This window comes from Strigops habroptila, chromosome 5 (assembly GCF_004027225.2).
Source record: "Strigops habroptila isolate Jane chromosome 5, bStrHab1.2.pri, whole genome shotgun sequence".
NCBI lineage: Eukaryota > Metazoa > Chordata > Aves > Psittaciformes > Psittacidae > Strigops > Strigops habroptila.
The window spans coordinates 27,952,104-27,964,736 of NC_044281.2; the positions used below are offsets into that span (position 1 = coordinate 27,952,104).

General features: G+C 41.2%; 2 long non-coding RNA genes across 3 annotated transcripts in view; one reads left to right on the forward strand and one right to left on the reverse strand.

Moving 5' to 3' along the window:
- The window catches only part of LOC115608399, a 68,348-nt gene that overhangs the window by 31,081 nt on the left and 24,634 nt on the right, over nt 1-12,633 (reverse strand). The window lies entirely within an intron of this gene.
- The window catches only part of LOC115608400, a 35,844-nt gene that overhangs the window by 1,016 nt on the left and 22,195 nt on the right, over nt 1-12,633 (forward strand). The window contains exons 2-3 of the long non-coding RNA XR_003991529.1: nt 10,852-11,017; nt 11,297-11,457. This is a non-coding gene — a long non-coding RNA (uncharacterized LOC115608400). The remainder of the gene's footprint in view (nt 1-10,851; nt 11,018-11,296; nt 11,458-12,633) is intronic.

Sequence of the window (12,633 nt, forward strand, 5' to 3'; positions counted from 1 at the left end):
ATAGTTGTCTGCAGTTTAGGTGATGGGGGAGAGAAACAGAAGTCTCAATTTTTCAGAAAGCACACAGCTTAAACCAAGAAGTTTTCAGATCCTGTGAGATGCTGCAGAGTCACAGGTGCGTGAATGGTCCTGATGGCCTTCCTAAGCAGCAGAGTCCATGCTTTTTTCAACAAACTGTGCACTTGCTGTAGAGAAGTAAAATAGCATCTGCTCTAGGGGTTTTGGCTTCATTAACATGGGGATTACTTAAACCACTCATAGCTATCAATTTAAGCCTTCTCTCCAGGTTTGACTACTTTTCTTTCCCAATTAGAGCAATTTTTTTCTCTGATGAGGAGACCTTGCCTTAGTATTTAAGGTAAGAGCTGATGACTCATAACCAAAATAAGAAATGAAGTGCCACTCCTTGTTCCTCTCTGCATTTGCAAAGAAAGCAGTGAGAATTGCATCATTGCCCACTGCAGATATAAACGTGATTGCTATGGGTGCAGTCCTCCGTAAACAGTAAAACCTTGAAGATTTCTTGAATTAAAATGAATCCCATGGCCTGAGTGGTACTAAGTTTGGTGAGTCATGCAGGGAACATGTCACCCAGGGAACAGCCCTTAACTGCAGTTTTGAGAAGGCTGTCAAAAACAAACAGACTTGTGGTGGTTTGGTCATTCAATAGTTGGAACTAGGCTGCACTTCACTCTTCCCAGTAAAAGTGAGCAGAGGCAGGGCTGCACTTAGTAATAAGGTAGTGACAAATTAGTCTGACACATGATCTGAATCCCTGACAGAAATCAGCAGGAGCTAAGAAGAACAACCACAGAGGATGGTCTCCTGGGTGAGTCTTTTGCTGCTTTGCAGTACAGTTCCTAAGTTACAACTTGGTAATGGTTACAGATGTTTTATCATGCCTAATTATAAGAATGTTGTACATTTTTGCCATCACATGTTCTTACTGAAATGACTACATGGCAGATGAGATCAAACGTAATCTGCAGATATCAGGTGAAATCTTCTGTAGAAGTTTCTGGGCCAAATTCAGCTAAGGTAATAAATAGCTACGTATGTATGATATAAAACTCAAAAATTGAGATAAATGGCAAAGGGGCACAACTTGCAGCAATTTGGTACCTTGTACGTGTGCAAGTCAGGATCTAAAAACAAAAGTAGCTGAAAAAAGGTCCCTATCTCTGTCTCCTCTCCTTCAAAAGTGCCTAGACCATCTAGTTTGTTTTGGATGTCTTTTTTCTGCTTCATTATGAAGATATTTCACTTGCTTTTACACAAAAATAGGAACATTTGTACAATGTAATCACATGCTGTTTTCTTCCAAGCAAATTTGCAGAACCTACATCACTGAACTTTGCACAAATTCACAATTAACTTTGACACTGAACTGAGCATTTTTTTAATGTTACTCTATGAAGAAAGTCTCTTCTTCACTTGGAAAAAATCTCCAGCTGTATTTCTGGTCTTTGTCTGAGGTGTTAACAACCAGACACTAACACCTTGTTTTCAATTTGCCTCTGTTGGAGACACTAGGCTTTTCTTTTACTGGCAGTAGCTGCAATGGTCCAGGCTTTAATCACCAGCAGCTGTAGGAATGAGAATAGGATTGCAAAAGCAAACATCCCCTTGAAGATCAGTTGAATTCACATCTGCATGTGCACTTTTTTCGTAGTATTACACTCCAATTTAGTAAGGTTTTGTATACCTTGGGAACTCATTCTTGGCTCTTCTCCCACCTCTGAGTTAAAATCATGCATAAAATACTTATTGTGCAGGGAATGGTGATGTGATCGGGGAAGAGTATCTTTTGCCTGGCTTATTTCAAGGTAAAATTATACAGAATCTAGCTTATTGATTTGCAGAGCCATAAACCTCTGCAAAACTCCTCCTGAAATCAACCAGACTAGCTGTGCTAGCCAAGCCCAGCGGATGCAGAAGTCTGACAAAAATCCAGCTCAGTCTGGCATTTAATATCCAGCTTTTCACGACGTAGCTAGATGGTAGGACACAGAAGGGGACTTGTAGGCCCTGGACCACTGAAAAAGCTATTGCTTCCTGATGGCCATCCCACTCTTTCGGCAGAAGTTACTAGAGCAGGGGTGGCAGAAGAGGTAGTTTCTCTGCTCTAGGGCCATCACAGTTCACAGCATGGTGTATTAACTCCACCAGCCATTGATTTCAATTTGTTAACATGGTGGGCTGTGAGCTGCAGCAGGAGGGGTCTCTGGTTCATGACTCCTGTCAGGTTCAGAAGAACTGAGGTTATCACCTCAGCAGTAACCTCTTTAGCCACCAAAGTTGAATCCAATTCAGTCGTGAATCAGAGCCCTTAAATAATTCTCCTTTGTAAAAGCCCAAAGCAATCATACTGATGTCAATGAAAAAAATGTCCCAGATGAGAGTTTGGTTGTTTCCTCAATATAAATTAAAAAAAAGTAGAGGGTTCTTTTTTTGGTTTTAAAAAAATAAAAACCAAATGGCGCTTGGGGGGAACAGATTGGATCATTAATTTATCAGATGAATATTTGAAAAAACCTTTATGTTAACAATTTAACCCTCACAGCTTCTCAGGACAAAAAAAATTACTACCCTGACAGAATGACTTACCTTTTCAGTATTTCTTTAAAGCAAATTATATTAGTTGAAATGTAAGAATACATCTTTAGTGAGGAAAAAATATGCTTAAGACAATTTCAACTACACTCCCACAATTTAATACATTTTCTTTAAAAAAGTGAACAAATGACAAAACAATTCACAAGTTGGCCATAAATAGCTTATCAACATCACAGCTGCCTACCAACTCTCTCCGATTCACATCTAAATAAAAAAATCAGTCTGAACCATTTTCTGTAGATCTGTGTATAGAATAATCTTTCTTAATATCTGGGTAGATCTCTCTACTCTTAACGTAGTCTTGTTTCTGCTCAACCCTACATATTTCAGAGCTGCCAAGAGATATGCAAGCTATAGAGGACTGTAAAAGTTTTCGTAAAGACTAAATTCTGAAGACTACCATGGGTTAGGTCAACATTGTTTTGCTGTTCAATGCAGACATATCAAAAGATGCTGGAAATGAGAAGTGCTGCTCCAAAAAAAATCATTTTACTTTTGGTCCTTGGCTGTCCTTACATCCTCATGGCCTCAATAAAGTATGTATGGAAAGACTACTTCAGTGTGCTGAGGCAGGAAAGGGTCTCATGGAGGTCTAGGTTGGAAGAATCAATCACAACAAGCAAAAAAAAATGCTTCCACCCCCCCATCCCAAATGACCACACCAGAGATGGTTGCCCGGACCACAAGTCAACTAGATTGCACTGAATCATATCCACAGTGCTCTGGGCTTCAGTCCTTTTGAATGACTTGGCCATGTCAAAATACATAGTTGTATTGTCACCAGGGTGCCTGGTGACACCACCAGTGACTTCAACATGCAGGCATATAAAAGAGACATTTTGGTTCCAAGTGCCCACAATGACAAGAAACTGCACTGAGAGCCACCAATATGGTACAAATACAACTTGCTTCTATGGGGGTGTGCTGTGCAGCATGAGGAGATGTGGAGGTATCTGAGGGCACAAACCCTGCTGGGCCCGGCTGCAGGTTAAGGAACAAACTTTGACATAATCCAAGTTCCTTTGTCTCTTTTGTGGCACCTGCGAGCAAAGCATGCTGTCCACCCTGCATGGGCTTCACCTGCACAAATGGCTGCAGTAGGAAACAGCGCATGCCACAGGGGGGGTGATTGGAGAAACAGGGTCTAGGAATGAAACAGAGCACCAAGCAAGCACATGGCATAGGTACACACCAGTTCAGATGGAGCAGCTTCACTGTGGTGGGTTGCCTCACATAAATGTCTATAGGATCCCTGGCACTTAGCAAGCAAGTGATGGTTTAGCAAGTTAACTGCTGTTCGAAATCTCTGATTTGTGGCTGGGGTTTTTTTGTTGCTTTTTTTTAAAAAAAATCTTTTTTTAGTAACTGAGCTTTACTATCATATCCAGGAATATTTGTCCTGGTGAAGAATAGGGAATAAAACCTCTGGCAGTAAGATTCTGCAGGAGGGTAGGAGGGGGCAATCTTGTTCTCATGCAGTGGCCTCACAAATCCGGGTTTCACATAGCACAGCTGAATGTTTGAGTGAAAGCAAAATAATTCTTCAAGTTCGAATTAGGGCATATTTAATCTTCTTTGGAAGTAACAACAAAAAGTAAGCCGGTGTGCTTTTAAAGAGAAATCTAATAGAAGTAGATGAGCTCACGCCAGCCAGTCCTTCTGAACCCCGGCCATGGCTCTGCCCCGTGAACACGTTTTGTCCTGGGAGAGCTGCCGGGAGCGTAGCTGTGCATGTTACTGGTGAGCAGAGCCCCTGCTGAGCCATAACCGACAGGCTGTGGCAAACAAAGCCAACATGAAAAAGGCTTAACACTGTTTAAGCTGGGAAGGGAAAAATCTCCTCTAAAACAATCTCAGCCTGGTCCAGCCCTGATACAAGTGTGGGTTCATCAGCAGGCCTGTCCCTCAGAGGTAAGGCACTGGGAGCCATCTGTGTAACTACCATTCCACACTGGATTTTTCCCCCTTGCAGAACTAAAGAAAACGGAAACATTTTTGGCTATCAGCTTTGCACCAGCCTGGGACCTGTCAGACACAGGCTACCCGGATCCTCAAGCAGACACTGCCCAGCTCATAGCTTTGGGCTCAGGGGCAGTGATGGTCTGGGGCACCCGCCTGGCGAGCTGCAGCTCTGTGGCTGCTCGCTGCTGCACCTGAGCACAAGAAAGCCCCCACAGTGAGTTGGCAGGTCTGGCGATTAGCAAAAGAAAAAGCAGTGGATTTTTGTTTTTCACCCTAATTAAGCACAAGCTGTTAGAACCTTGCAGGTCTCTTGCAGAATGTAGTTACATGCTCTACAACTGCATTTTAAGCCTCTGCTTTTGTTGCAGTAAGCTACACCTGAAAACTGGGTTCAGAACCAGTACAGAGGGAGCTTGTGCCAGCCCATGGGGAGGAGCTGCTCCCTGGAGAGGGGAGATGGTGGCTGCCACAGAGCAGCTGTGGAAATCCCTCTGCAGGACAACTCCAGTGTCCCCATCCCAGCTGGCACAAGGCCGGGGAGCAGCCACAGCTTTGACAGGACTCAGCAGAGGTGCGGTGCTGGGGTCTGAGTCACCAGTGTTGAGGTCTAGGGCACCTGGACTGAAGTGAGAAGTCTGAGGGCAGAACTGTGTTCTAGCTGTCCCAGAGCTAAGGACAGGCACAGGCTGCACCAGGGTCCCACCACTTTGGAGATGTGGATCCCAGGCTGTGTGCTGATTACAAGGGGAGAACAGCCCCTGGCTCCAGCTGTTTCCTGGTGATGTGTGTGTGCAAGTCCTGGTGGGTGGGTTTGGACACCTTGCCCTCCAAGTGCTGCTAGCCACAGAAGCACAGGCAACAGCAGAGAGCATTTATGAAACAGGGAGGTGCAGGCTGCATAGGGCCTGGATGGAATGTTTCCCCAGATAAACCTCTTTCTCAAGGGAAGAGTAGGAGAAGCCATTTTCAAACCGAGAGCTGCTAAGCTCCATCTAAGAGAAAAATCATAATGTGAGCTGGGCAATAAGACCTAGACAGGATGCTGGGTTGTTGGGTTTTTTTAATGGATTAAAATGGAGCCAGTTGCAGCAAAAAAATGCTGTGGATTTATTCAGCTGTAGAAGAACTGGCACACAGCAGGTGCCTTGGAGGGACAGAGGGAAGGAGCAGAGGAAAAAATGAAAAAGGCTGATGAGAGCAAGCAGCCAGGGAGAAAACTCTGGAAGGTTTGGGCATGCAGGAGGCTGCACTCATGCTTTATGTCACTGCAGAACATTAAATGAGCACTTAAAAAGGTAATTAGCACCTTTTCATTGGACCAGAAATCAAAGGTGTAATTTACCAGAAGTCGGTGAACAATGTAAGAGATCTAATTCAATCACATTACGTAGCTTAGCCAGGGTGAGAAATCAGAAGCCTATCTTGGCTGAACGGCTGCACTTGCAGCAAAGCCATTTTTGTTCCCCTGACAGGACAGTGCCACCATCACCAGAACCACACTTGGTGCAGGTGGTGAAGAGATATAGGGTACTTGTGCTGCGTGAATTCTATTCCATCATTTTCTTTATTTCACAGTAAAAGCAGAGGGACTGCAATATATAGAAGAAAATGCTCTTGTCTAAAAGAGGCAGCAATTTGTAGCCAAGCTTTGGCGTCACAGTTCAGATGTTCTCTTTCACAGCCTCTACACAGGCTGACAGGATCAGACTGCTCCAAAGTTCTGGAAGATGGGGAGGAAATGGAGATTTTGCTTCAGCCCATTGCAGATGAAAGGTGATCTTTCAATATTCAGAGTTCAGTTTAGGCTTCAGTCCAGTCCTGCCTTACAGATTTGGAATAGATGATTCAGCTTGCTTCTAGCTTTGGTATCAAATGAAGTGTTCAAAAAATCAAATAAATAAATGGGGGGGGGGGGAGGGAACAAACCAACCCAGTATTAAAGCTTGAGTGCCATATAAAGAAACTAAGCTTTAACTCAGTTATTTTTCAAGCCATAGCTACGTCATAACTTTATTGGGATTTCTTAAATAAGAATGCGAACTGTATGTGAGCACAATCGCAAAATCAAGAAATCAAGCTGTTAGCTGACTAACAAAGCTGCGGTACAGCAAATCATATCCAACGTTACACCACCTAATGAGGATTAAACTTTGTCCCCTGAATGTTACTGCTTTCCAAGATTTCTGTCTTCCACTCCCCACTAAATCTTCATATATGTTTCCGTGGCAGCTTGGAAAACCTGGAAGTCCTAACCGTGGTAGACAGAACTCTAGATTAAAATGGCTAATCATACTTGCCAGCTTTTGATAAACACAGGCAGATCCCCTGCCAACATAGAATCATAGAAGGGACTTTAAAGATTACCTATCTGGCTCCAACCCCCTGCAACAGGTAGGGAGACCTTCCCCTAAACCAAGTTGCTCAAAGCCCCATTCAACCTGGCCTTGAACGCTGCCAGGGATGGGGATCCCTCCAAAGGGTGTCATAGTTATATCTGAGAAAGGATCTGAACTGCAGCGCAGAACTGTTTGTATCCATATGCAGTTCCTCTATTAGTGATCACAGTGCAGCTAGCAGAAGCTAACAAACTTGGAGGTGATGTGGCCTCTACTAAACACGTCGAGAGAACAATTCCTGCTGACTCCTACATGACAGCTCTGGCACAAAGATCTGACCTCGCTTTCTTAGAACTGCAACTTTAAAAAAAAAAATAAATCAAAAAAACAACGAAACAACAACAACAAAAAAACCATGTAATAACCATAACGTAATGGGACTGCACAAACCATATTTTCAAGCTCCCAACCTCAACAATATGTGTAGCTTATCTAAGGATTAGCTCCTGCAGAACTATAGGTGACTGAGATTTTGATAGAGTGGGGAATAGTCCAAACAGTAATCATTCCAATTCAAGAAAACTGAAAAGGCATTAATCAAAGAAGGTGATCTGGCAATCTCTAAGAAAGATCCAGTTTGCTTAAGGAAAATTCAATAAGCATGAAGTGTGTCTTTTTGCTGTAAGACACTCAACTCAAATAATGTGTTACCATGCTCCTAATTATTATATCTAATTATAGATTGTCCTAAGCACGTTGACAACGGAAATATGTTATAAAATGTACATTGAAATATTAGTGTGCTATTGCTGAGTCAGCTCCTGGGACATGAGGCATTAAATGTCTGAATCTCTTGGTGGTTTTAACCATACAGCTAAGCTGTTTTGTTGCAAACTTCTCCTTGCTGGTTAAATTTAGCTTCTCCGTTCTCCACATGCAATCTGATACCTCCTAAAGAACTATCTATCTTTCCTATTCTCAAACTTTTCCTCCGCCAGGTGTCTGTTTCCCTGACTGGCCTTATTTCTTTTATCTTTTTTCTTAAATCTATACTATAAACATTGATTATTTCAAGCTTCACTGTAAAACTGTGCCATTTGTTGCTTCTTGCTTTATATTGCAGCCTGATATCACACTCTTGCAAACTCTGCTATTCTTGTGTATGCTTTGTACTCTTTGTCAGTGGATGTGATACACTGTCATCTATATTCTATATTCATCACTAAATAATATCCTACAAACCACTTGGAATACTTGGACCTTGAGGATGAGTCCACACTAGGTGAATTAGGATATTAACCCATGGGGAAAAGATATTTGGGCATAAAGTGTAGAAGAGAGGGCCCTAGAAGAATTATTTTTCACTACATATATCCATGAGTGGGTAACACAAGAGCATCTGACACAGGCACCGTGTTTCAGCACCCACATAAAATATAGTATGGGCTTTCTTAAAAAAGAAAAAAAAAAATTGCAGTCATTAAATGTTTAAATTAATTACTCCAGGTTTTTGTTAATAAAATGGGGAAAGGTCCCTAAATCATTTCATTTATTAATTTCTAACCACAAATCTTTTAAAGCAATCCCCTTCAAACACCTTTGAAATTCTTCAAAATCTCCAAGTGAGTTTCAAGAAATCACACAACAAATTACTTTGAATAATGATTGTATAGTCATGTCATGACTTGCAATACAACTTCTGTTCCTTTGTCTCTTAATTATAATCATGCACTGCACTTGATGACTGTATGAAAATGTACAGCAGGCCATGCTGCCAGAACAGCCTTACACTGTGAACAGTGGGATAAGGATGAGCCAGGAGGCCAAACATGTGATTTACATGACTAGTTCTTTGGTACAAGCCTTTGAAGCTAATTAACATACTCAATTTTTAACAGACATCACAAGCACAGTTGCATATGGAAAGATAACATAGATGGGACAAACAAATTGCAGTACCGTTGATGTCCCCAGTCTTGGGACAGAGGAGAGGTTAAAACTATTCTTAGAAATGTAAGAAAACACCTTGATTTTGCTGTTTACACGAACCACACGGATCTGGAAGGGCATGATTGCTGGTTTTATTGAAAAGGAGAATGAAAAGAGAAAGAAAAATCTTGATTAACTTCAGGTTGTTTAGTCTGAATCCAGTGAAAAGTCTGATGGAGTGCTGTTCTGTCCTTGGAAGTCTGCTTTTATCTCTTTGTAAAAATACTGGATCTTTCCATTGTGAAGGACCTTGATGGTGTTTTCTCCTGCCTCAGCTTCATTCTAAAATGTTTTGAAGTTCAAATACTCCATGATGGACTTTAATTGATTTCCAGTCAACACTTCTTAAATCATGTTTCTGAAAAATCCACTTCTTATTGGCAGGCTATTTCCACCATTTTGACTAGTCTGTAGTTCTTCAGTTTCACAGCACAGAGAGGAAAATATATTTACATACAAAAGTTACCTGAGTTTAAAAAAAGCAGAGAACAGAAACTGGTGCACCAGAGCCAGTACAGTACAGCTGTGCTCTGTGAAGTGCTGCAGCCAGAGACTGGTAGCTGTCTCTAAATATAGACATGGATATTAAAATGTTAAAAGTTCAAGACATGGAAAACAAAGTGAGGAAAATTATAAGTTTCAAACATCCCCTTTCTCTTTTTCCTTTGTACATGCTGCAGCCACAGCAGTCTGACCACAGGTCTATTTGATATTTATAAAGTTCAATTCAGTCACACACCACAGAAATACCAAAGACAAAAACCCAACATACAAAACCTGTTCAAATGGTCTGCTATGTGGTACCTAAGGATGATGAGCATTGCATGTAATGATGGCTTTGGGTCTTCTTCCCTGGGCCTGGGTCAGACCTCTCCTTGTGTTCAACAAGAACATTTTCACCAAGTCCATCGTCTGTGAATTGGACCCTTAGATGTTAGTACAGGTAAAACTTTCAAAGGAAAAGGACTCCAGGGAGAAGAGCATTTATTAAACCTCTTCAGTTCTTCATTCTGATAAAGAAAAATCTTCAATTTAATAAAAAATGGTTCAATTTTTCTTTTGAAAAGATTTACCGACATAATCTCGCTTACTTAGAAGTTCAACATATTAGCTGTTAAAATGGATTCCAGCAGCCCTCAGTACTTTTGTCCAGAATTTCCAAAAACTCACCTGCCCAAGTGCAAAGTTAAGACCTGTGCCCAAGAAATGTGAATATGCTGTGAAATTTTCCTAAACTGCCAGCAAAAGTTTGCAAACTTAGTTTCTGGAGCACACCATTGAACAGAGAATGCTGTGCCCCGTTCAGAAAAAGAAAACCACCTATTGCCTTTTCTTTAACAGAGAAAATTTGGTAAGGGACATGAATTATAGCAAATATCTTAATCTTTTTAGCTATAGTTCCTTTGATTTTCAGGAGGAGTTCAAGGTTAAAGCACACCTTTATCACTGCCTGACAGCCAGGACCTTAGCAGTTAGGAAAGCTCACATCCTAGCTCTGGCATTCAGCGTGGTCTGAGTGTGTGCTGCTGCATTAGGACCTGGTGGCTGGGGGGGCAGAATTTGCTCTATGCCCCACAGGATAAGGCCAAGATGTGGCACATTTGTGCAGAAACATCTGCACAGTTTCTGGAATGGTAGAAAGCTAGCAGGGATGTGGGGCAGAGCAAACTGCTGTACTGCAGTTGTACAGGTAGGAGGAGGAAAACTGCTAGAAATTATCATAAAGCAGGATGAGAACTAGCCTGTGGAAGTGGATGCTGTTGTCAGAGAGCACAGCAACCTCGGCAACAAATTTGTGTGGGACAATTTAATTTCTCTCCCTTGCAACCAAGTAAAGCTTTGCACGTTCAAATATTCTAGAAGTGTTCAACATTAGCTTAAATCTAGCACTGATGCGAGGAGTAAAACTTACATTGATTTCCAATTGGTTTCATTTATATTTTATTAGAACGTGGCCAAGCATCACCTCACAGCCTTATGTGATCACTGCATCCCTACTCCTTGGCAGACTTATTTTTTGAAAGCACAACCTTGCAGAGCAGAGATCTCCACTGTTGTCTGAACAGACACACGGACACCAGATCACCAAGAAGGCAACCAAAAATTTTCAAAAGGTTCTTGTCACTACTATTTCTCAACATTTCAGCTAACCACAAATATAACAGTGCTTCTGTGAAAGCTCTATCATGTTGTTGTTTTCTTCTCTGATAAAGTATTTTTCAGTGAAATTAACTGAAACCCAACAGAAATGCAGTAGTAAAATGCACGTATTAGGATAATAAATATTTCTTTATTTGAGAATCCTAATTTTATTTAAAAATCGGTACCATTGATTTTATTAGATTTAAAAAAAAAAAAAGTAAACTGCTTCCCAATCTGTATTTGTTTCCTAGAAATGAAGACAAATGCTGTGCAAGAGCTCCTTAACACTGACATGAAAGCTGCCAGAGAGACAAACTATCTTGAAATCATAAAATAACTTTTCTTATCAGACACCACCGCACAGAGCCTGTTTGAATTTTGTATGGCTGTAATGCTGACAGTTTCCACAACTGTAAGTATTCTGAGTGATGAGTGCAGAGCTAGGCCAAAATTACAAAGGTATCTGAAGACAAATCCTGATGTCTTGTAGCATTCAAGGAAACATGGTTTTGGTGTCTAATTCCCAGTGAGTTGAGTAGCTATTTAAAGTAGTCTGCACCTCCTTGAGGAAGGGATGTGTTAGAAGTTAGCAATCCACTAATCCTTCTGTGACAACAGAACTGAGTTGATAAACCATTACAAAAATGTTACAGGTGAAATAAAGGATCTTGCATGGTAGACCATCCTGGGCAACAGGGAGAGGGAGATCCAGGCTTCTTTGTTGTATTGGGAAAGTACCAGGTCACAGGGAACATGAGGGTTTTGCCAGTTTTCCTGCTTTTATTGCAGAGGCTTTTCTTATGAGCCTCCATTTTATGTAGGTACCAATCTTGGTGTAAAGATGATCAAAAGGTGTACCCTAAAGAATTTAAAAAGTTCAGCCCAGCACCACAGCTCTTTCAAATGTGATCAACTTCTACATGCACTAATTGTCTTGTATATTGGCACAATAAAAGAAGGTGGCCCTACTCAAAGACATTTAAATTAAATCATGTGTATAGTGGACTTATATAGACCACGGCAGGTTAATTCTTTGATTGCGTGGTTCATCTGTATGCAGCTTATTCATGTGTTATTTGAGGTTAAATTGTAGTCAATAGGTCAGATCCATACCTATTTGTTTCCTTCCTGAATTTGGCCCAATTACTTTTAAATACTAAAAATGAAGGATTCTGATATTACATATTTTCAGAAAACTTAACATTGTAGCTGTGGGAAAAAGACTGAGAGAGGAAGAAGTCAGTCTGAACAGTAACAGCAACTCGATTCAGTCATCAGCTGAAAGGCAAAGTAATGACAGTGTAAATCTGGGACAAAAACTAGAAAGGAGAAAATTATCCAGAAGGCCAAGACAATGCAGGGTCTTTTTCCCGTGTGCACTTCCTTTGCTCCATTTGGTCAAGATTGGAGTGAAGTTGGAAAGTGAATGTGGTTTAGTGCCTAGAGACAGTATAGATCAAGATGTCTTTGCATATAGTGTAATATGCAGAAGACTAAACAGAAAGGTTAGTTATTTATATTAAAGCGACTCCAGTACCAGCTGGGTAGCTGAAAATGGTTAAACTTCCAGACATTCAAAAGAGCCCTA